Genomic DNA, 25,093 nt, shown 5'->3' with positions numbered 1-25,093 from the left:
TTTTCGGAAGTTTTATTCCGTTTGGACACCGTTTAAAATCGTCCTCTGAAAAGGGTCAAAAACACGGAAAAACAGGAACTGGCACTTGGCACTGAGTTAATAAGTTAGTCCCAAAAAAGATATAAAAGGCATACAAAGCATCCAAAGTTTGACAAGATAATAGCATGGAACCATCAAAAATTATAGATACGTTGGAGACGTATCAAGCATCCCCAAGCTTAACTCCTGCTCGTCCTCGAGTAGGGAAGTGATAAAGACTGAATTTTTGATGTTGAATGCTACCTAGCATAGTTGTCCTTTATAACTTATTTCATGTGACATGAATGTTCAGATCCGTAAGATTCAAAACAATAGTTTGCTATTGACATGAAAACAATAATACTTCAAGCAAACTAGCAACGTAATCATGAACTTTCGAAATAACAAGGCCAACGAAAGTTATCCCTACAAAATCATATAGCCTGGCTATGCTCCATCATCCCCACACAACTAATTTAATTCATGCACAACCCCAGTATTGGCCAAGTAATTGTTTTTGCACTCCGACTTTCTCAAACCTTTTACAACTATCACGCAATACATGAGCGTGAGCCATGGATATAACACTATAGGTGGAATAGAGTGTGGTGGTGGTTGTGAGACAAAAAAGGAGGAGATGGTCACGTTGACTCGGCGTATCAAAGGGTTATGTAGATGCCCATTAATAGATATCAATGTGAATGAGGAGGGATTGCCATACAAAGGATGCACTAGAGCTATAAGTATGTGAAAGCTCAAAAGGAGAACTAGTGGGTGTGCATCCAACTTTCTTCCTCACGAAGACCTAGGGCAATTTGAGGAAGCCCATCCTTGGAGTATACAAGCCAAGTTATATAATAAAGATTCCCACTAGTATATGGTGGTGACAAAGCAAGAAGCTCTCAATCATGAAGAACATGGTGCTATTATGAAGCACAAGTGTGGAAAAAGATAGTAGCATTGTCCCTTCTCTCTTTTTCTCTCTTCTTTTTTTTCTCGGCTCTTGGGCCTCTCTTTCTCTCTCTTTTTTTGTGGGCAACTTTGGCCTCTTTTTTTCCTCACATGGGACAATGCTCTAATAATGATGATCATCACACTTTTATTTACTCACAGCTCAAAGCTTAGAACGATGATGACTCTATAGGAAATGCCTCCGACAGTGTACCGGGATGTGCAACGATCTAGCTTGGCGTATGACGTTGAAACATCTCTCTAGCTATCTTACGATCATGTAATGGAAATATGAGAGTGACGACACAAGTCATGAGACGGAACAGTGGGAGTTGCATGGCAATATATCTCGGAATGGCTATGAAAATGCCATAGTAGGTAGGTATGGTGGCTGTTTTGAGGAAGGCATATGGTGGGTTTGTGCACCGGCGAAAATTGCGCGGTACTAGAGAGGCTAGCAATGGTGGAAGGTGAAAGTGTATCTATACCATGGGCTCACATTAGTCATGAAGAACTCACATGCTTGTTGCGAAAGTTTTTATTAGTAATCGAAACAAAGTGCTAAACGCATACTTCTAGGGGAAGGGTTGGTAGGTGTAAACTATCGCGTGATCCCGACCGCAACACAAAGGATGACAATCAATAGATCAATTATGCTCTGACTTCCTAACATAGCGGTTCACCATATGTGCATGTTACGGGAATCACTAACTGCAACACAAGTATTTCTAGATTCACAACACCCTACTAACATAACTCTTAATATTACCAAATCCACATCTCAAAACTAATTGAGAGGAATCAAACTTCTCTTTCTAATCAATGCACATGAAGATGGAAGTTTTATTGTATCCTCTTTGGGTACCTATCACCTTTGGGACTACTTTCATAGCACAAACCAACTACCAAGTCACGCACCGCCGTGCTCTAAAAGATCTAAGTGAAGCACATAGAGCAAAAATTATCTAGCTCAAAAGATATAAGTGAAGCACGATGAGCATTCTAGAAAATTCACGATGAGTGCATGTCTCTCTCAAAAGGTGTGCAGCAAGGATGATTGTGACACAACAAAAAGAAAAGACTCCTACGATACAAGACGCTCCAAGTAAAACACATATCATGTGGTGAATAAAAATATAGCTCCAAGTAATGTTACCGATGGATTGAAGACGAAAGAGGGGATGCCTTCCCGGGGCATCCCCAAGCTTAGGCTTTTTGGTGTCCTTGAATTTGGCTTGGGATGCCTTGGGCATCCCCAAGCTTGAGCTCTTTCCACTCTTTATCCAATTGTCCATGAGAACATCACCCAAAACTTGAAAACTTCACAACACGAAACTTAAACAGAAACTCGTGATATCACTAGCACAAGAAAACAAACTACCACCTCTTTAGGTACTGTAGCAATCTTGATTTTTATTATATTGGTGTTAGATTACTGTATTCTCACTTTTCCATGGCTAGTACCCCCTGATACTATCCATAGTTTCATCAAAACAAGCAATCAACTCAACAAAAACAAAATCTGTCAAAAACAGACCAATTGTAGCAATCTGTATACTTCGTATACTTCTGGTACCTCACAAATTCTGACAAATTACTACTGTTTGGGAAAAAGGCATATCAACCAGAAGAAAAATGAATCAACTTAAAATCTCTTTGTGAATAAAAATGAAAAATAATCTCGTGAGCGAAAAGTTTTTGTCTTTTTCCAGCAGGATCAAACAACCATCACCAAGACTAGTCATAAAGGTTTTGCTTGGCTCAAACACAAAAAGAAACACAAAAGACACTATCATAACAGAATTATGATGGCGTGGACGCAACAAAACAGAAAGAAAAAGATAAATTCATTGGGTTGCCTCCCAACAAGCGCTATTGTCTAATGCCCTTAGCTAGGCATAAGGCGATAGAATCACGTATTGTCGTCTTTGGTGCTCAAACCATAAGTAGCCCTCATCATAGATTCATAAGGCAATTTTATTTTCTTTCTAGGAAAATGCTCCATGCCCTTCTTTAAAGTAAATTGAAATCTAATATTACCTTCCTTCATATCGATGATAGCACCGATAGTCCTTAGGAAAGGTCTACCAAGAATGATAGGGCATGTAGGATTGCAATCAATGTCAAGCACAATGAAATCCACGGGTACATAGTTCCTATTTGCAATAATAAGAACATCATTGATCCTTCCCATGCGTTTCTTGACAGTAGAATCCGCAAGATGCAAATTAAGAGAACACTCCTCAAACTCATTAAAACCCAGAACATCACATAAAGACTTTGGAATCGCGGAAACACTAGCACCTAAATCACATAAAGCATTGCATTCATAGTTTTTGATTTTGATTTTGCTAGTAGGTTCCCACTCATCATGAAGCTTTGTAGGGATAGAAACTTCCAATTCAAGTTTCTCTTCAAGAGATTTTATCGTAGCTTCGACGATACGATCAGTAAAGGCCTTGTTTTGGCTATAAGCGTGTGGAGAGTTTAGCATGGATTGCATCAAGGAAATGCATTCAATCAAGGAGCAACTATCATAATTGAATTCCTTGAAATCCAAAGTAGTAATTTCATGACTACTCCAGGTTTTAATATCTTCTACTCCACTTTCAATGCTTTTAGCATCAAGATAGATGGACTCCGAATCATTGGGGCGTTTTTGTGGGGACCCCGACTAGCAAGTCGAGTTCGCCGTGCCCAGTGACCCCAAGGATCCATGTTCACTGAACACAGATACTGAATAATAGAGTCTTACATCCAAGTACCGAAATTATTACATCGAACGACCAGAAGGTCGGGTTCAAGAGCAAGGCCTAAAGCCAATTAAACGGATACATCGAGTAGCGGAAACTCGTAAGGGCTAAGCGGTGCCCATGCCATCAAGCCTACACCGACAGGCATTCTGACTTGGAAGCGTCCTAGATCACAGGTTCGTCTCCGACGGCGTACTCATCGCCAAACTCCGGTCCTTCCATGTCTGGTCAATAACATAACCAGTGGCAAGCCAATGAGTACTTTGAATGTACTCGCAAACAGCCCATGATACGAATATATATGGCAAGAAATAACGGTAACATGCATCTTTAGTGGAAAGAAATGTGGTGGCATGATCCGGTATATGCAACAAGTTAAAGAATTACTTTTGAAGAACAGGTTACAGATATTGACATATCTGACAAGGGTTGAACACACCGGGTTCACCCTATATGCCAAGTCATCGGACTTGTCATAACCTCAAGGTATTAGTGTGGGCTAAACCATCCGGGTTTACCCGATATGTCAAGTCACCGAACTTGATCATATTATTGCGATTATCATAACAACACCTTTTTAACACCACACACACACACTTGGTTTATGCGGAAACACATGACGTCGTTTAAGCAGCACCACCCAACTGTCCTTGACTGTGGACACGGCTATTCAAATAGTTTACACTCTGCAGAGGTAGTACGCTGGACCCACGAGAAATGGGAAACTTCCGTGTCATCCACGACTCGCGGTATACACATATACCCGAGGTAAGTACCCGATCATCATCTTTCCCCTGACGATACTAGACAAAGAGGTCCACTCGATTGGTACCCAGCCCACATGTTGTACGTCTTACGAGCACCGACTCTGGACTGTATCAACCATGCGGGGACCAACGGTGTGCCTGGAACTCATAATAATGGCATAGTCGTCCTACCTGGCACGACCCCATCACGAGAGTGACACCGATCACTCCCGCCACTTGTAATGTGGCTCTTTGCTAGTACCGACCAGAGTAATCAACAAAGCCCCGTACCATAAAGGGGTATCATGGTCATATTGGTAAGGTTGGGACGGTCGACACATCATAAATCTAATCCCATTCCGAAACCATACTCACACCAAAATCACCGGTGCATCACTTCACCAAAAGTGATCACCAACTCATCATCACCCTCGGGCATTAGTGGCACCCAACGGGGTTTTCATAAACTCTTTATTTAACTCATCATTATACTTGTGATAATATGCTCTATCATTACTTGTCAACATGGTAATAACATGACCCTCACGGGGTAGGGTCAAGCTCAATGCAATGATTTTATTTGACTAGTCAACATGACAGTAGCATGATCCTCGTAGACAGTAGGGTCAGCTCATCATTTTCGTGCTCCGAGGAGCCATGTGAATATCATTACTATCAATGCAAGTGCTTCAAAGAAGCCTTCGGTACCATCACCACAATGATGAACCGGCATCGTGATCACATGCAACGGAAAATACTTGCTATACTAGCATGCATCATTTTTATATACTTAAGTCATGGCAAAAGGGCTGCTTGCCTTGGTCAACTAGGTATCCGGGGTCTTCGAGGTCTTCCGCTCCGGATCCTCCGTCACTCGATAACTCTACCATCGAGAAAGGAGTAAACAAATACTAGCTCTCACTAAAACAGATCACAAAGTGCTTTTAAAAAAATGTTGCAAGGCCTGAATAAATTCAGTTTATTATGTTGGAAAATGTTTCCTATAGTTTTATTAGCTAAGCATATTTATTTAAAAGCAAACAGAAGCAAACAAGTGCTTTTTAATATCATTTTATTATATCAAAATAGTTTTTGTTTTTGTTAAATGTCAACTATTGCAGAATCAAATACTACTCATTTTTAGAAAATTACTGGTGGAAGAATTATATTTTCTAGAGGCTAAATCTTTTTATAAAACTCATTTAGGTCACTGGATTAAAAGAAAAAGAGAAAGGCCAGGGAACAGATCCAGCCGGCCCAGCCAGCAGGCCTGGACACCAGGCGCGCGCGGGCCAGGTTCAAACCTGACCTGCGGGCCCCTGGGTCAGCGTCAGCTGCTGCGCGCGCTGGCTGCCCCAGGACACCGACAGGTGGGCTCCACCTGTCGGGTCCTTCTCCTACCTCTAGCCAGAGAGGCTGAGATGGATGTCGGCGAGGCTGCCGTTGTCCTCAGGCCAGTCTAGGAACGGGAATGGGTTCCTCGTGCCTCCGCCTACCTGCCCGTGGTCGGGACGTCACTGGAGGTGGTCTGGGTCGCCGGCGATGAGGTGCCCGTGGCGGAAGGGTTTCAGGTTGGTGTTGAACTAGGGGCTAGGGGTATGGATTCGCTCGGGAAAGTTAGGGGAAATGCTCCTGGTGTCAAGGGGAGTGTAATGGGAGGTCGGGCAGCGCAGGAGCCGACGTGTAGCCGGAGATCGATCGGAGCTCCGAGGCGGAGGGGCCTCGGTCGATCTCGAGCACCGGGGATCTGCGAGCTCGATTGGGTGGCTAGGGAGTGGCTACTGGTTGTGCTGAAGCTGCTTGGAGGGTGCTGGGGCGCCGGGGGGACCTATTTATAGGCCATCGACGGTGACCCGACTCGGGCGCACCGGTGACTCACCGTGGTGCGCATGCGAGCACAGTGAGGTGCTGGCCGCGAAACCACGGTTTCGGGACGTGGTTTAGGACCTCCTGGTGCAACGGCCGCAGAGGGAAAGCGAGTGGGGTCGAGCCGCAGCGACCGTGCATGCTCGGCCGCGTCGGGCGCGCATGGGCACGCGTCGCCTGGGCTCTTGCGCGAGGGGGAGAGGGTCCGTGGGGGTAGCTTCGCACTGAATGATTGTCGGGGGAGTGTTTGGACATAACTGGGGAGGTTGGGACCGGCCGTAGCGTCGTCCCCTTGCTGGTGGCTCTCTGCAGCGCGCCGAGAGCGCAGTTTTGGCATGCCACGGCATGCTGGCTCGCTCTGGGGCACTTGGGACGTGTCCTCCATGTCCTGAGTGTTGCTGGGAGTGTGCCTAGCCGTTGAGGCTTAGTGGGAGCTCGAGCTGGTCAAGGGAGCAAGGAACACTAGTGTTGCCAGTACTGCCCTGCAGCTGAAATTGGAGTTCTTGTCACTGGTGCTTGGAGTTGGGGAGGGGTTGATTGACTGGGTGCTCAGGGTGTTCTGGTGCTCTAACCCACCAACTTTGGGGCCTTGACATTAGGTAAAACAGTGGCTAGGAGGGTTTTTACCTTCCTGTCAGTAGGTGTTCGACAGTGACTTGGGGTGCTTCCACTCCACCACTGTAAATGAAACTTAACAGGTTTGGTCTTGGGGTAAAAACATGGGGTTCCACCAAATCTGAGCTCCATTGAACAAGTTTGGCTTTGTAAACTTGAAAATGTCTCAAAATGACCAGTACTGTCCTTTACAAAGGGAGTGTGGCCCAACAGAGTCCCACAAATCCCATCTTTGGTGTGGAGTCCTCATTTGGGGTGTTAAACACCTTTGCAAAGTTTCATCTCTAATGGAGAAACTTTGCAATGTAGAGTTGTTCCAACTCTATTCTAGACAGAGAGGGTTTTGGGCTCATTAGGTGCACTTCCCCACCTTGGATCAAGGTGAGATTTTAGGTGAGCACCTAATATGTCTTGGGAGGGCTCCTGAAGTTTTATGGGATTTTATTGAGATGATTTCCTTTGGAAACATCTCAAAAAGCTAAAACAGACAGAAATGGTTTTCAGGGTTTTACTCAAATAATATTAATATAAAATAGGGTTGAAAATCTTATATGTGGAAAATATATGTCCTTCTGAGATTCCATGAATTTACTCAGAATTTTCTAAGGAAGGAAAGCAATTTTCCTTGTGGGAATATCATTACTGGCCTTAGAAACAAACATAGATATAAAATAGGAAAATAATATTTTAAATCACCAATTAATGTTTTTAATGAATGAAAGTAATATTTGGATCAGATCACCAACTTTGGTTGGAAGTGTCACTTGGCTTCATGAGCTAGTAGTGTATCCCAACATGATGAAGGTGATCTTGATATAAAGGAAAAAGGGTTTTTGAAGAGAGCAAAATAATAAGTTTTCATAGGTTTGAGTCATCAAACAAACAAGCACACACTCAAACAAGGGTTCACATTGCACTCACAACATTATTTGAAAAAGTTTTAACAAGCTCTGATTTTTGCAACATAGAATACTTGGGGTGAAAAACAGGGTGTGACAGTTTTTCAACCAAAGTGGATTCATATCCAGACCCATCATCATTAGGTTTGACACAAGAAAACAAAGATTCAATGGGAGTCACACCAAGCACCTTAAGATCTTCGTGATTGTTATCACGAGAACACGCCCTTTTAAGCTATTCATGTCTAGCACAAATTTGGGCGGTTCTTTCTTTGCTCTCACTCATGGAAACACGCATAGCTTTCAAAGTTTCCTCCATATTGATCTTGGGAGGAGCACATCTAACTTTCAAAGCATCAATATCACTAGACATTCTATCAACGCTCCTAGCCAAATCTTCATTTTTGAGTAGTTTTTCCTCTATGGACGCATTGAAAATCTTTTGCGAGTTGATAAACTCTTTGATATTACTCTCTAGATCAGAGGGTAATATATTGTAATTTCCATGAGTATTGTTGTAGGAGTTGCCAAAGTTATTAGAGGGGTTACTAGGAAAAGGCCTAGGAACATAGTTTCTCTAAAAGCATTGTTGTTGCCAAAATTATTTCTACCAACAAAATGAACGTCCAAGCTAGCGTTGCTACTCTCAATCAAGGAAGACAAGGGCATATCATTAGGATCTAAAGGAGCACTTCTACTAGCAACCAAATTCATTAACTCATCCATCTTAGCACTTAACGAGTTAATTTCTTCTATAGCGTGTACCTTTTTACTAGTAGGTGACCTTTTAGTGTGCCAGTGAGAGTAGTTCGTCATGATATTGTCTAGGAGTTTTGTGGCTTATCCTAACGTGATTTCCATGAATGTTCCACCTGAGGCGGAGTCCAAGATATTTCTAGAAGCGAAATTCAAGCCAACGTAGAAGATTTGTTTAATCATCCAAAGACCCAAGCCATGAGCGGGACAATTTCTAATCATCAATTTCATTCTCTCCCAAGATTGTGCAACATGTTCATGATCAAGTTGCTTAAAATTCATGATATCATTACGGAGAGACAATCTTAACCAGCGGAAAATACTTGGATATATAAGCATCTTTGCACTTGTTCCAAGAATCAATACTACTTTTGGGCAAAGACGAAAACCAAGTTTTTGCTCGATCTCGCAATGAGAACGGAAAACGCTTCAATTTAATCACATCATTATCCACATCTTTCTTCTTTTGCATATCGCAAAGCTCAATGAAGGTATTAAGATGGGATGCGGCATCTTCATTAGGAAGGCCGGAGAATTGCTCTTTCATAACAGAATTTAGCAAAGCAGTATTGATTTCGTATGATTCCGCACTAGTGGCGGGAGCAATCGGAGTACTAATAAAATCATTATTATTAGTATTCGAGAAGTCACAAAGTTTGGTGTTTTCAGTCATGGTGAATTCAGCAAGCAAGAAAGCACACAAGCAAACATAAAGAGGGCGAACGAAAAAGGCAAACAAAAAAGGCAAATATTTTTGTAAATTTTTGTTTCTCAGAAGTGGGCGAGAGGAAATCGAGAGACAAAAAAGTAAATGCAAGAGATGAGTTTGAGACACTTACTTGGATGAGTTCTTGACTTGCTCCTCCCTGGCAACGGCTCCAGAAATCCTTCTACTGCCTCTTGAGCTTGCGTTGGTTTTTCCCTTGAAGAGGAAAGGGTAATGCAGCACAGGAGCAGTAAGTATTTCCCTCAGTTTGAGAACCAAGGTATCAATCCACTAGGAGAATCGCGTCAAGTCCATAGTACCTGCGCAAACACAAAAGAGCTTGCACCCAACACTATAAAGGGGTTGTCAATCCCTTCAAGATTGATTGCAAAGTGAGAACTGAAGGCGGAAAGTGCAACGAAGTAAAAGTGTAAGGCTGAAAATATGGTGTGAACTAGACCCGGGGACCATAGTGTTCACTAGAGGCTTCTCTCAAAATAGCAAATATTACGGTGGGTGAACAAATTACTGTCGAGCAATTGATTGAACCGCGCAAAGTCATGAAGATATCTAAGGCAATGATCATACATATAGGCATCATGTCCGAGACAAGTAGACCGATACTTTCTCCATCTATTACTATTACTCCACACATTGACCGCTATCCAGCATGCATCTAGTGTATTGAGTTCATGACAAACAGATTAATGCTTTAAGCAAGATGTCATGATGTAGAGGGATAGACTCAAACCAATGATGAAAACCCCATCTTTTTTCCCTTGATGGCAACAACACGGTGCGTGCCTCGCTACCCCTTCTGTCACTGGGTGAGGTCACCGCACGGTATGAACCCAAAACCAAGCACTTCTCCCATTGCAAGAATCATAGATCAAGTTGGCCAAACAAAACCCACAACTCGAAGAGAATTACAAGGATATGAAATCATGCATATAAGAGATCAGAAGAAACTCAAATAAGATTCATAGATAATCTGATAATAAATCCACAATTCATCGGATCTCGACAAACACACCGCAAACGAAGATTACATCGGATAGATCTCCATGAAGATCATGGAGAACTTTGTATTGAAGATCCAAGAGAGAGAAGAAGCCATCTAACTTCTAGCTATGGACCCGAAGGTCTATGGTGAACTACTCACGCATCATCGAAGAGGTCATGGTGTTGATGAAGAAGCCCTGTGTATCCGAATCCCCCTCCGGCAGGGCACCAGAACGTGCCCCAGATGGGATCTTGCGGAGACAGAAGCTTGCGGCGGCGGAAAGGTATTTTCGTGGATCTCTCGCGCAGTTTTGGAATTTTTCTGAATTTATGGGCGGAAGAGGTAGGGCCGACGTGTCACAGGGGGCCCACAAGCCTGCTAGGCGCGGGCCCCCTGGCCGCGCCTAGGGGCTTGTGGGGTCCCCTGCTGGCCCGTGCCTTCGTTCTCAAGTCTGGCGCATATCTTATATTCCAGAAAAAAGCTTTTCGGAAGTTTTATTCCGTTTGGGCACCGTTTAAAATCCTCCTCTGAAAAGGGTCAAAAACACGGAAAAAACAGGAACTGGCACTTGGCACTGAGTTAATAAGTTAGTCCCAAAAAAGATACTCCCTCCATCCCAAAATTCTTGTCTTAAACTTGTCTAGATATGAATGTATCTAGTCACACTTTAGTATTTAGATACATCTATTTGTAGATAAAGCTAAGACAAGAATTTTGGGATGGAGGGAGTATAAAAGGCATACAAAACATCCAAAGTTTGACAAGATAATAGCATGGAACCATCAAAAATTATAGATACGTTGGAGACGTACCATGGAGGCACAATGCTCCCCGATATGCCACTAAGGCCACCGTAATCTCCTCACGCCCTCGCATAATGCAAGATGTCGTGCTTCCACTAAGGGACCCTTGAGAGCGGTCGCCGAACCAGTACAAACAAGGTTGGGGTAATCTCCATAACTTAATTGGAGGCTCCCAACAACACCACGAAGCTTCACCACAATGGACTGTAGCTCCGAGATGAACTCAAATGCTCGGGGCAATCTCCACAATCTAATTGGAGACCCCGACACTTTCCCACAGCTTTACACCACAATGATTGAGCTCCAAGGCACCACCAAGCTTCTAGGATGCCAAAGCACCCAAGAAGAACAAGTGTTAGTGTACCAAGCACCCAAGAATAATAAGCTTATCAAACTTCACTTCCACGTATCACCGTGGAGAACTCAAACCTATGCACCAAATGCAATGGCAAGGGCGCAGAGAGTGCCCAAGTCCTTATATCCCAAATCCCTTCACAACAACTAATGTTATGTAAGAAAATGAGAGGAAGAACAAAGAAGAACACGAAGAACTCCAAGAACTAGATCCAAGGGGTTCCCCTCACATAGAGGAGAAAGTGATTGGTGGAAATTTGGATATAGATCTCCTCTCTCTTTTCCCTCAAAAAGAAGAAAGAATCATTGGAGGGATTGAGAGTTAGCAAGCTCTAAGAAGGTCAACAATGGGGGGTAAACACGATCCCAAGAGTTGGGGAACCATTGGGGAAGAAGACCCCCTTAAATAGGTCCCCACAAATCGGCCCGTTATGTGCAGAATTACATAGGAGTGGTACAACCGGTGATGCGGGCGGTACAACCGGCATTACCGGTACAACTGCCCAACCATCGCGCAACCACCGGACCACAACAGAAATGTGGCCGGTGGTTCCACCCCGGTGCAACCGCTCACCTCGACGCTGGACACGACAAAGTCCCAAGCGGTACAACTGGTCCATGTCCTCCCAACTACCGAAGCTCAACAGAACTGCGTTCAGTTGGAGCCTGGTGCTCGGCCGGTTCAACCGCCCAGGGCTGCCACCCTAGGTCACCCAGTTGTCGGCGGTACAACCGCTGGGGACCACTTAGTGGCAGAACCCGCAGAGCATCACCCGTGGAGTGATGGTTATAACGGATGACATGAGCGAGCGGTACAACCGTATCAAGAAAGCAGGTAAGACCAGAACTGCTGTAACTTCTGCAAATAAGCTTCAAATTGAGCAAACTCAAGCTTGTTGGATTCAGGACGACAAGAGCAATCCAACAACGATAGTAATGAATATGCCAATGATATAGAGATGTGAAACCTCTATGAATGAAGAACCAACAAATACTCCAACATCGAAAACATCATCGAAGATGCATATGGGCTCCGCTTTCGATGAACTCGAGCTTGTCATGAAGATGACCATAAGCTCTACAACTCACAAAGGGAACCACCAAATGAGAACGAGGAAATATGATGCAAGGATGTAAATGGTTTGAGCTCTCAACGAATGATACGATCAAGCTACTCACTTGAGAGCCCCCCTTGACAATACAACAATCTATCCTAAAATAGAAAAACCTATGAAGGGAAAACATATACCTTGCACATAGTCCACTTGAGCTAGATGATGATGATCTTGACTTCCTCAAGATGTACCACCTTTCTTGATTATGTTGGCTGGACGAAGACTAGATGATTGCTCCCCCATACTCCACTATGCGTGAGCCACTCGTCAACACATTTTGACAAGTCCATTGCCACCACAATGAACGACAAGCTTCAAGCATGATATCTTCGTGATGCTCCACTTGAACTTGCACACCGTAATCTTGAAGACTATCACCACTTGATTTCATCCTTCATGGGTTGTATGAGATCTTCCTCTTGACGCACGCCCATGGAAATACACCTAACCCCACATAGAACTCTCACAAAGACCATGGGTTAGTACACAAAGCATAATGGACAATGCTTACCATCCCATGGGATCACTTGATCCCTCTCGGTACATCTTGTACGCTTTTTGTGTTTATCAACTTCAATCACTCTTTGACTTAGTCTTGATCAACCTTGTGTCTTTATGACCAATCTTTGGATAAACCATTGAATACCAGCTTGGTCATCATATAAACTCCTTGAAACCAACAGATGGACTGTAAGAAGTGCTTATGGACAAATTCTACACATATAACTTAAGGAAATCATTAGTCCATAGTAATTCTGATCAATTACCAAAACCATATATGGAGAAATATGCTCTAACAGTGGGCCAACTCACTTCTCCAAGGTGATGATTGCTACCTCTTGAGCTTGCGTTGTTTTTTCCCTTAAAGAGGAAAGGGTGATGCAGCACAGTAGCAGTAAGTATTTCCCTCAGTTTGAGAACCAAGGTATCAATCCAGTAGGAGTATCAAGGCAAGTCTCCAAAGTACGTGCGCAAAAACAAACAAACTTGCACCCAACGCTGTAAAGGGGTTGTCAATCCCTTTCACGATTGATTGCAAGGTGAGATCTGAAGGCGGAAAGAGAAACAAAGTAAAAGTGTAGAGCTGAAAATGTGATGTGAAGTAGAACCGGGGCCATAGTGTTCACTAGAGGCTTATCTCATGATAGCAAGTATTATGGTGGGTGAACGAATTACTGTCGAGCAATTGATAGAACCGCGCAAAGTCATGATGATATCTAAGGCAATGATCATACATATAGGCATCACATCCGAGACAAGTAGACCGATACTGTCTGCATCTACTACTATTACTCCACACATCGACCGCTATCCAGCATGCATCTAGTGTATTAAGTTCATAACAAACGGAGTAACACCTTAAGCAAGATGACATGATGTAGAGGGATAAGTTCATGCAATAGATATAAACCCCATATTTTTACCCTTGATGGCAACAACATGATGCATGCCTCGCTACCCCTTCTGTCACTGGGTGAGGACACCACACAGTATGAACCCAAAACCAAGCACTTCTCCCATTGCAAGAACTATAGATCAAATTGGCCAAACAAAAGCCACAACTCGAAGAGAATTACAAGGATACGAAATCATGCATATAAGAGATCAGAGGAAACTCAAATAACATTCATAGATAATCTGATCATAAATCCACAATTCATCGGATCTCGACAAACAGACCGCAAAAGAAGATTACTCCAGATAGATCTCCATGAAGATCATGGAGAACTTTGTATTTAAGATCCAAGAGAGAGAAGAAGCCATCTAGCTACTAGCTATGGACCCGAAGGTCTGTGGTGAACTACTCACACATCATCGGAGAGGCAATGGTGTTGATGGAGAAGCCCTCCGTGTACGAATCTCCCCTCCGGCAGGGCACCAGAACGTGCCCCACATGGGATCTTGCGGAGATAGAAGCTTGCGGCGGCGGAAAAGTATTTTCATGGCTCTCTCCCGTGGTTTCAGATTTTTAGGGAATTTATAGGCGGAAGAACTAGGGCAGGGGAGCCATAAGCCTGCTAGCCCCCCTAAGCCGGGCCTGGGTGGCCTATGACCTCCTCCGAGGTCCCCTGCCTTGGTTCTCAAGTTTCCTGCGTGTCTTCAGTTATGGAAAAAATCGTTCCGCGGGTTTTATTCCGTTTGGACTCCGTTTAATATTCCTCTTTGAAAAAGGTCAAAAACGCGGAAAAAACAGGAACTGGCACTTGGCACTGAGTTAATAGGTTAGTCCCAAAAAGATATAAAATAGCATATTCATGCATACAAAACATCCAAAGATGACAAGATAATAGCATGGAACCATAAAAAATTATAGATACGTTGGAGACGTATCAAGCATTCCCAAGCTTAACTCCTGCTCGTCCTCTAGTAGGGAAGTGATAAATACTGAATTTTTGATGTGGAATGCTACCTAACATACTTGTCCTTTGTAACTTCTTTCATGTGACATGAATGTTCAGATCCGTAAGATTCAAAACTATAGTTTGCTATTGACATGAAAGCAATAATACTTCGAGAAAACTAGCAAGGTAATCATGAACTTTTGAAATAACAAGGCCAAAGAAAGTTATCCCTACAAAATCATATAGTCTGGCTATGCTCCATCATCACCACACAACGAATTTAAATCATGCACAACCCCGGTATTGGCCAAGTAATTATTTTCGCACTCTTACTTTCTCAAACTTTTCCAACTCTCACGCAATACATGAGCGTGAGCCATGGATACAACACTATAGGTGGAATAGAATGTGGTGGAGGTTGTGAGGCAAAAAGGAGGAGATGGTCACATTGACTTGGCGTATTAATGAGCTATGGAGATGCCCATTAATAGATATCAATGTGAATGAGTAGGGATTACCATGCAACGGATGCACGAGAGCTATAAGTGTGTGAAAGCTCAAAAGGAGAACTAGTGGGTGTGCACCCAACTTGCTTGCTCACGAAGACCTAGGGCAATTTTGAGGAAGCCCATCATTGGAATATACAAGCCAAGTTATATAATGAAGATTCCCACTAGTGTATGGAAGTGTCAAAACAAGAGACTCTCAATCATGAAGAACATGGTTCTATTTTTTAAGCACAAGTGTGGAAAAAAATAGTAGCATTGTCCCTTCTCTCTTTTTCTCTCTTTTTTTCTTTTTTTTGTTTTGTTTGGGTTCTTTGGCCTCTTTTCAATTTGTTTTTGGTGGGCATCTTTGGCCTCTTTTCTTATTTCCTCACATGGGACAATGCTCTAATAATGATGATCATCACACTTTTATTTACTCACAACTCAACACTTAGAGCAATGATGACTCTATAGGAAATGCCTCCGACAGTGTACCGGGATGTGCAACGATCCAGCTTAGCGTATGACGTTGAAACATCTCGCTAGCTATCTTACGATCATGCAATGGCAATATGAAAGTGACGGCACAAGTCATGAGACAGAATGGTGGGAGTTGCATGGCAATATATCTCGGAATGGCTATGAGAATGCCATAATAGGTAGGTATGGTGGCTGTTTTGAGGAAGGTATATGGTAGGTTTGTGCACCGGCAAAAGTTGCGCGACACTAGGGAGGCTAGCAATGGTGGAAGGTGAAAGTGCATCTATACCATGGACTCACATTAGTCATGAAGAACTCATATACTTTTTGCGAAAGTTTTATTAGTAATCAAAACAAAGTGCTAAACGCATACTCCTAGGGGAAGGGTTGGTAGGTGTTTAACCATCGCGCGATCCCGACCGCAACACAAAGGATGGCAATCAATAAATCAATTAAGCTCCGACTTCCTAACATAGCGGTTCACCATACGTGCATGCTACGGTAATCACTAACTTGAACACAAGTATTTCTAGATTCACAACACCCTACTAACATGACTCTAATATTACCAAATCCATGTCTCAAAACTAATTGAGAGGAATCAAACTTCTCTTCACTAATCAATGCACATGAATATGGAAGTTTTTATTATATCCTCTTTGGATGCCTATCGTCTTTAGGACTACTTTCATAGCACAAGCCAACTACCAAGTTACTCAGAGAGAGCACTCTCAAAAAGATAGAAGTGAAGATCGAGAGTCCTTATTTCTCCAAAATATGACACCACCGTGCTCTAAAAAGATCTAAGTGAAGCACTTAGAGCAAAATTATCTATCTCAAAAGATATAAGTGAATCACATGCGAGCTAAATTTCCTAACTCAAAAGATATAAGCGAAGCTCAATGAGTATTCTAGCAAAATCACGATGAGTGCGTGTCTCTCTCAAAAGGATGTGCAGCAAGGATGATTTTGACACAAAAAAAGAAAAGACTCCTATAATACACGACGCTCCAAGCAAAACACATATCATGTGGTGAATAAAAATATAGCTCCAAGTAACGTTACCGATGGATTGAAGACGAAAGAGGGGGTGCCTTCCCGGGGCATCCCCAAGCTTAGGCTTTTTGGTGTCCTTGAATTTGGCTTGGGATGCCTTGGGCATCCCCAATCTCGAGCTCTTTCCACTCTTTATCCCATTGTCCTTGAGAACATCACCCAAAACTTGAAGACTTCACAACACAAAACTTAAACAGAAACTCGTGATATCATTAGCATAAGAAAACAAACTACCAACTCTTTAGGTACTGTAGCAAACTTGATTTATTTATATTGATCTTAGATTACTGTATTCTCACTTTTCCATGGCTACTACCCCCCGATACTATCCATAGTTTCATCAAGATAAGCAATCAACACAACAAAAACAGAATCTGTCAAAAATAGACCAGTCTGTAGCAATATGTATACTTCGCATACTTCTGGTATCTCAAAAATTCTGAAAAATTATGAAAATTTGGGCAATTGGCATTTCAACCAGCAGCATAAATAATCAACTCAAAAGCTCTTTCTGGATAGGAATGAAAAATAATTTCATGAGCGCAAAGTTTTTGTCTTTTTCAGCAAGATCAAACAACCATCACTAAAACTAGTCATAAAGGTTTTACTTGGCTCAAACACAAAAAGAAACACAAAAAACACAATCATAACAGAATTATGATGGTGTGGACACAACAAAACAGAAAGCAAAAAAGCAAAGATAAATTCATTGGGTTGCCTCCCAACAAGCGCTATTGTTTAACACCCTTAGCTAGGCATAATGCGATAGAATCAAGTATCGTCGTATTTGGTACTCAAACCATAAGTAGCCCTCATCATTTTAAGATCTTCATCTATCTTACTAGATGGTTCACCATTGTTTTTAGGAACATAGACAAACTTGGTGGCCTTATTGAGGGCGAAATTTGGAGTGTTCTGAACAACAGCAAAAGCGGAACCAAGTTGGTTATAACATCCTCTAGTTTGCCAATTCTAGCGGAATCATGACCTAGTTTTTCGTTGACTGTGGGTTCCCTCTCCTTTAAATTTTTCAAAGTCATTCCCACCTTGGATCCATACTGAGTGATTTTATTGTGGATATTTTTATCCAAATTTTCAATGAGTTCAATCGTAGCAACTTTATTTTCAATGATATCCAGCCTACACATCACATGCTCCAAAGTTAAGGTAGTTCCATTAACCATGAGTGGGGGTGAGCCTACCAAATTTATTAAGGCACCGTAAGAATCAACAGTATGGCTACCCAAGAAATATCAACCTACGATTGTGTCAAGTACATACCTATTCCAAGGGGAAATTCCCACATAAAAGTTGCGAAGCAGAACGGTAGTAGATTGCTTACAAGTAGATCTATTCTGAGCATTGCAAATCCTATACCAAGCATCCTTTAAATTTTCTCCCTCATTCTGTTTGAAATTAAGAACCTCACTCTCGGGAGTATCGTTCAAGGCAACAGGACTAGCCATGAGGATAGGTAGACTATCCCACACAAACAAACATAAAGAAAGTGAAAGAAAAGGGCGAACGGAAAAGGCAAATATTTTTGTATTTTTTGTTTTTCAGAAGTGGGGGACAGGAAAACGAGAGGCAAAAAACTAAATGCAAGAGATGAGTTTGCGACAGTTACTTGGATAAGCTTCACTTAGAATAGTCCCTGGTGCCAGAAATTGACACGTTGGAGGAAGACTATTCTTGACTTGATACTCCCCGGCAACGACGCCAGAAATTCTTCTTGCTACCCCTTGAGCTTGCGTAGGTTTTTCCCTTGAAGAGGAAAGGGTGATGCAACACAGTAGCAGTAAGTATTTCCCTCAGTCTGAGAACCAAGGTATCAATCCAGTATGAGTATCAAGGCAAGTCTCCAAAGTACCTGCGTAAAAACAAACAAACTTGCACCCAACACTATAAAGGGGTTGTCAATCCCTTTCACGATTGATTGCAAGGTGAGATCTGAAGGCGGAAAGAGCAACAAAGTAAAAGTGTAGAGGTGAAAATATGATGTGAAGTAAACCCGGGGGCCATAGTGTTCACTAGAGTCTTCTCTCATGATAGCAAGTATTATGGTGGGTGAACGAATTACCGTCGAGCAATTGATAGAACCACGCAAAGTCATGATGATATATAAGGCAATGATCATACATATAGGCATCACGTCCGAGACAAGTAGACTGATACTGTCTGCATCTACTACTATTACTCCACACATCGACCGCTATCCAGCATGCATCTAGTGTATTAAGTTCATAACAAACAGAGTAACGCCTTAAGAAAGATGACATGATGTAGAGGGATAAATTCATGCAATAGATATAAACCCCATCTTTTTACCCTTGATGGCAACAACATGATGCGTGCCTCGCTACCCCTTCTGTCACTCGGTGAGGACACCACATGGTATGAACCCAAAACCAAGCACTTCTACCATTGTAAGAATTATAGATCAAGTTGGCCAAACGAAACCCACAACTCGAAGAGAAATACAAGGATACGAAATCATGCATATAAGAGATCAGAGGAAACTCAAATAACATTCATAGATAATCTCATCATAAATCCACGATTCATCGGATATCGACAAACACACCGCAAAAGAAGATTACATCGGATAGATCTCCATGAAGATCATGGAGAACTTTGTATTTAAGATCCAAGAGAGACAAGAAGCCATCTAGCTACTAGCTATGGACCCGAAGGTCTGTGGTGAACTACTCACGCATCATCGGAGAGGCAATGGTGTTGATGGAGAAGCCCTCTATGTCCGAATTTCCCCTCCGACAGGGCACCAGAACGTGCCCCAGATGGGATCTTGCGGAGACAGAAGCTTGCGACGGCGGAAAAGTATTTTCCTGGCTCTCTCCCGTGGTTTCAGTTTTTTACGGAATTTATGGGCGGAAGAACTAGGACAGGGGAGCCACAGGGGGCCCACAAGCCTGCTAGCCCCCCCTAGGCCAGGCCTGTGTGGCTTGTGACCTCCTCCGAGGTCCCCTGCCTTGGTTCTCAAGTTTCCCGCATGTCTTCTGTTATGGAAAAATCATTCCGCGGGTTTTATTCCGTTTGGACTCCGTTTAATATGCCCCTCTGAAAAAGGTCAAAAACACGGAAAAACAGGAACTGGCACTTGGCACTGAGTTAATAGGTTCTTCCCAAAAAAGATATAAAATAGCATATTCATGCATACAAAACATCCAAAGATGACAAGATAATAGCATGGAACCATCAAAAATTATAGATACGTTAGAGACGTATCAATGATGGCCCCGAAGGTGGAGGCCATACGAATGCCGTAGACTTCATGAAAAACTTCTCATCCGTGCTGACGGAGTTTAACCTCAAGACGAACATTGATTGCTCATGAGGGGTCACTATCGGGTTGATGAACGACAGGGTCACCCTCGATTAGGGTTGGGCCACATTCGCTGCTGTCCATCAGATCAAGGTCGACTACATGGTGACCTTCAATTTGCTCACTCCCGACACGCTGAAGGTCGTCTTCAACGATGATAGCATTGAAGTGGTGATCAAGTGCGGGAGGCACGACGACACCTTCATTGTGAATGTCTAGGATAACCCTGCATGTGCTCGAGCTACTTTAGTTTCATAGCGTACTCCTTTGCTTTAGAACCGATATGTTTATGTGTGGCACTATATTTAAACTACTTGTTGTGGTTTAGAACTATTTTTTGTTGTATGTTTGTTGGTTATTCTTCATGCCGCTGTGTGCTGGTAACCTCACCGCCTCGTCAAGAGAGGTTATCAGACAAACATGTGTTTCATACAACTAAACACAATGCCTTGTGTTTGCGCCTACACAAGCGGGCAACAAAATATCATACATTTCGTTACATACCATGCAGCCTAGAAGGTATGCATGCAACGAAACTAGGTGCAGATGCTGGTTTTCTACATGTTTTACCTCAGCCAGGCCTTGTTGAGCCAAGATCCATTTGCCAAGCTTGCACGGGAAGGCTACCAAACACGCCTTGATAGACACCACACACTCACGCCGCGTGCATCTCTACGTACCATTTGTCGGTTTTCTTTTCCTTTTATTATTTTCCTCTTCAAAGTATGAGTTTTCCTTTGATTTTTACCCATTTATCATTTTTGTAATACATTGAACATTTCCAAAACTTTGAATTTTTTTTTAAAATTGAACAAATTATAAATTTTTTGAACATGTTTTGGAAGTTATGAGAAGTATTGGAATTACGAACATTCTTTTATTTTTTGAAATTATGAACATGTTTTAGAAAAGGGTAATGTTACCCAGCAAACATTAGATGGGAGGGGGTGGCAAGTGAACGTATTTTGATGACAATTTCACTTATGTGGAAAGATCAAACAACATCAATTTTAAAATGAAAAATGCCCTCTATGAAGACACTTGTTATGTCGCTCTCAAAGAACTGTCATTCCCTCAGAACTAAAAATGCCACCTAAAATGTACGCAAATGGCACCCTCCCTAGCGAACATTCGCCAGTTAGCTCGGTCCTTTAAAAAATGTGAACATGGTTTGAAAAACATGAACAATGTTTGAAGTCCCAAATAAAATTTGAAAATACAAACAATTCTAAATTTTCAAGCATTTCTTCAAATTGTGAACAATTTTTGAAATTTTGAACATTTGTTTTTGAAAATGAATATTTTTTTAAAAGCAAACACATTTGTAATCTAAAAAAAAATCATGATATAGAACTTTTCTGAAATTTGTGAATTTTTGAAAAATCATAAAAAGAACACAAAAAACTAAAGGAAAACCAAAAAAAGAAATAAAAGAAAAAGAATCGGGTCTAGAAGATTCCTAAAATCGGTCGTCGCCTCTCTTCCAGAGGTTCGACACTTGCTTCGATTCGGTTCCTAATGGATCGTCCCATGTTACTACGCTAGGGGCAACCCGGGTCTTAACGCTCACAATGAGTAATACACATCATTCCTACTACTATCACCGCCCGATGTGGTCCACTTCTAGCGTGGAACATATGAGAAGCAATCGAGATTTGCGAGTTGTCATTAGAAGAGAGAGAGAAGCAGGATATTTTTTCTTAAATCAAAGGGGAGCTTTCCACCAGAATATATTACTCAAAGCATAGTTAGTACAATACAAAGCGGACGTGGAGTATTTGGGCTCGAGTTCAAATGAACCCGCATGAACAATAAAATTGAAAAAAATGAAAACAAATTCAAAAAATTCTGGAATTTTTCTATGGTGAATTTGTTGGGACCCCGATCCTAAGCCATAGGAATCCAGCCTGTAACACATCGCATCTCTTTGCGGTCTCACGCACGGTTATCCCCACGGCTGCAGCCTTACCTTAGCCGGGACCGTTTGCGCCTTTTGACTCGCGTATGCAATTGTGTCGCTAGAAATCCAATGTCAAAGAACCCGGATCGACATGTCTAGTCATAAACTAAAGTGGTAGTTCCGTACAGGGACAAGCATACATGACCCAACAAAGCAGGTGTCGGTCATCAGCGAGTGTAGATGAGTCGTAGCAAGCTACAAGGACTCCATTACAACGCGTGACATTTCCCAAAGGGACAGACACAACAACTAAGAAGGATACATGCCGGTCAACCAATGTGTCCGGAGCAGTAGCGAACTACCATGGCTCGATGGAATCACAAAGGGGCATTTCCCCGTAAGGAGTGCTACTAAGGCATACAACTAGGTATTCGAACGCCATACATATCAAGTACATCACACGACGCATGGCATACTGATATGCATAGATACATCGATGGCATCACAACATAACCATAAACATACAAACTTTATTTAGAAGGCTCGGAGGAGCCTCACACATAATATTACACAGATAGGGGTCTCATGACCCATCATCACAATTCATACACACGAGTCTTAGAAGCCAGCAAAAGATTAAAACTGCTTGAGTACAGACAGATGGAAAGATAAAGGCACATGGCCTAACTATCTACAGACCCATCCTAGGGCCAGATCGTAGCTGGGATACCAGCTACTCGTCGTCGTCAACGTCTAGGTAGAACCCTCCATTAGGGTCATTAACAACCTCTGCAGCAATTTATTAAGCAAACGTGAGTACAAAGTACTCAGCAAGACTTTAGGATAATCTATCTAGTCATGCAATGTATCAACAAGGAGTTGTGGGGTTTCATGCAGAAAGCCAGCATTTGACCCTTGGCTAGACAACTTGCATTTTAAAATAGTTTTGACAACTATGTTTCTCGCACACGAGTCCACTAACACCACAACAATACTCCATCGAGGAATCATTCCGTGTCCCTACGGAAATGCCGTCCACGACACTCACGCTTATCTTGACAATTTTATGAGTAGCCATTATAGTTATCTATGAACAACATATGCTTCCAAGTGGTCCATATCCGTGGACGCGGCTACTCGAATAGATCATAACCCTGCAGGGGTGTACTTGTTCACACACGCTCTCGCCACTTATCGCCATGTGCATGTCATGCACCTCGGCAACCTTCAAGCGGAAGCCCAGCGAGGGAGTCGGCCACGACCGTTAACCACGCTAATACTTAGTCCACGTTTATCGCATATCTGAGGGTAACCCGCACGGAAGTCCGGCTGAGGTTTCCGCCACGGCCCCAAACGATGTGCGCAGGGTTCCCAAGCCGACCATCCGGGTGCCACTTGGTACACCGTGCCACTGCCTACCGCATCATAGCCCACCTCTAAGGTCAGCGCTACGCACGGCCTCCAACATGACCATAAACACCAGAAACCATTTGCAACTCCTGGACCGAGTACTAAGTGATTAATAACTCGAGAGGGTCAATTAAGTATCCCAACTTGTGGTAGTATCTAGTCTGGGATTACATACACGAAACTCAGTTCCTAAGGACGGTTCCAATGAAACAACCCACCATATACTCCTACATAGCCTTTCATCGATACCTTTACCAAATAAGGTTCAACACACCACCTTTACCCACTGAACACATTCTCACAATTCCGTTCATCACCCAGGTGACAGACCACACAAAGCTCTAAGCATAGCATGTATAGCAGGATAAGGCACATCATGGCTCAAGCATCTACCAGGTATGCTAGGTTGCAAGGTTCAGCTATTTACTGTGACAAGGACAGGTCATGCAAAGGAAGTGGGTTCAACTAACGTGGTAAAAGCATTGAAAGCATTTTGACCTAATGCAATAAATAAGAGCAGGAGCGAGAACATGAGATTTATCAGGATGATCAAAATGGTTGCTTGCCTTGTTGCTCAGCAGAGGGGTGATATCCATCAGTCGGATAATCAGACGTATCCGGAGGGGCGGAGCCTACCGGAATAACAACAATCAATCAATATCAAATATATGCAACAAAATGATGCATGAAATGCAATGTAGCATGGTTTGAGATGACTAAGAGAACCTTTTGGGTGATCTTGATTTGAAATCATAATTCAAATATCATTTGAATTATAATTTAACAAATTATTTTAATTGATTTGACCTGATGCTGTTTCATAACTTTGTTTTTGATGCATGAGAATAGCACCATTGGATTTCTTGAATTTTTCTGATCCTTTTACATATCTTATTTGTCAAATTTGGAGTTATATTCAATTTTCTATGGATTTCCAAAGTTTTGAACTTATTCTGGAATTATTTTTAAACAGAAAAGGCTTTATTGCATCAGCATGACATCAGCAGGTCCAACTAGCCTTTGAAAGTCAAACCTGACTAGTGGGACCGACTGGTCAGTGACTTTGGCAGTTTTTAGGTTAAATTTAACTTAATTAGCTAATTATCAGGGTTGGACCCACATGTCAGTGTCTGTTTAAGTTTTTATTTAATTAATTGTTTTATTAATCCTAAACTTAATTAGCCTGGGGCTGGCCCCACCTGTCATAGGCTCAGGGGGGGGGGGTCAGATCCATCGGCGACGAGGTCAATCTCGGCGGCGGTGAGCCTCCGACAGCACCAGAGACGGCGGAGGGGCTCGGAAATGCATCTTCGATGACCAAATGCACGACGGAGGGCACCAAATGAACCAGCACTCAGCCGCAGTTCCATTTTTGCATAGAACCGAGGCTAAGTTGGCCGGAGATGACGCCGGTGACGAGCTCGGGCTGTGTCGGGATCATCGAAACAGAGGGCATCTCGCGTGGGGCTGGGCTCCTAGAGCATCTACG

This window comes from Hordeum vulgare, chromosome 7H (genome assembly GCF_904849725.1).
Source record: "Hordeum vulgare subsp. vulgare chromosome 7H, MorexV3_pseudomolecules_assembly, whole genome shotgun sequence".
In the NCBI taxonomy this organism is placed as follows: domain Eukaryota; kingdom Viridiplantae; phylum Streptophyta; class Magnoliopsida; order Poales; family Poaceae; genus Hordeum; species Hordeum vulgare.
Note: the sequence above shows the minus strand (reverse complement) of the source record.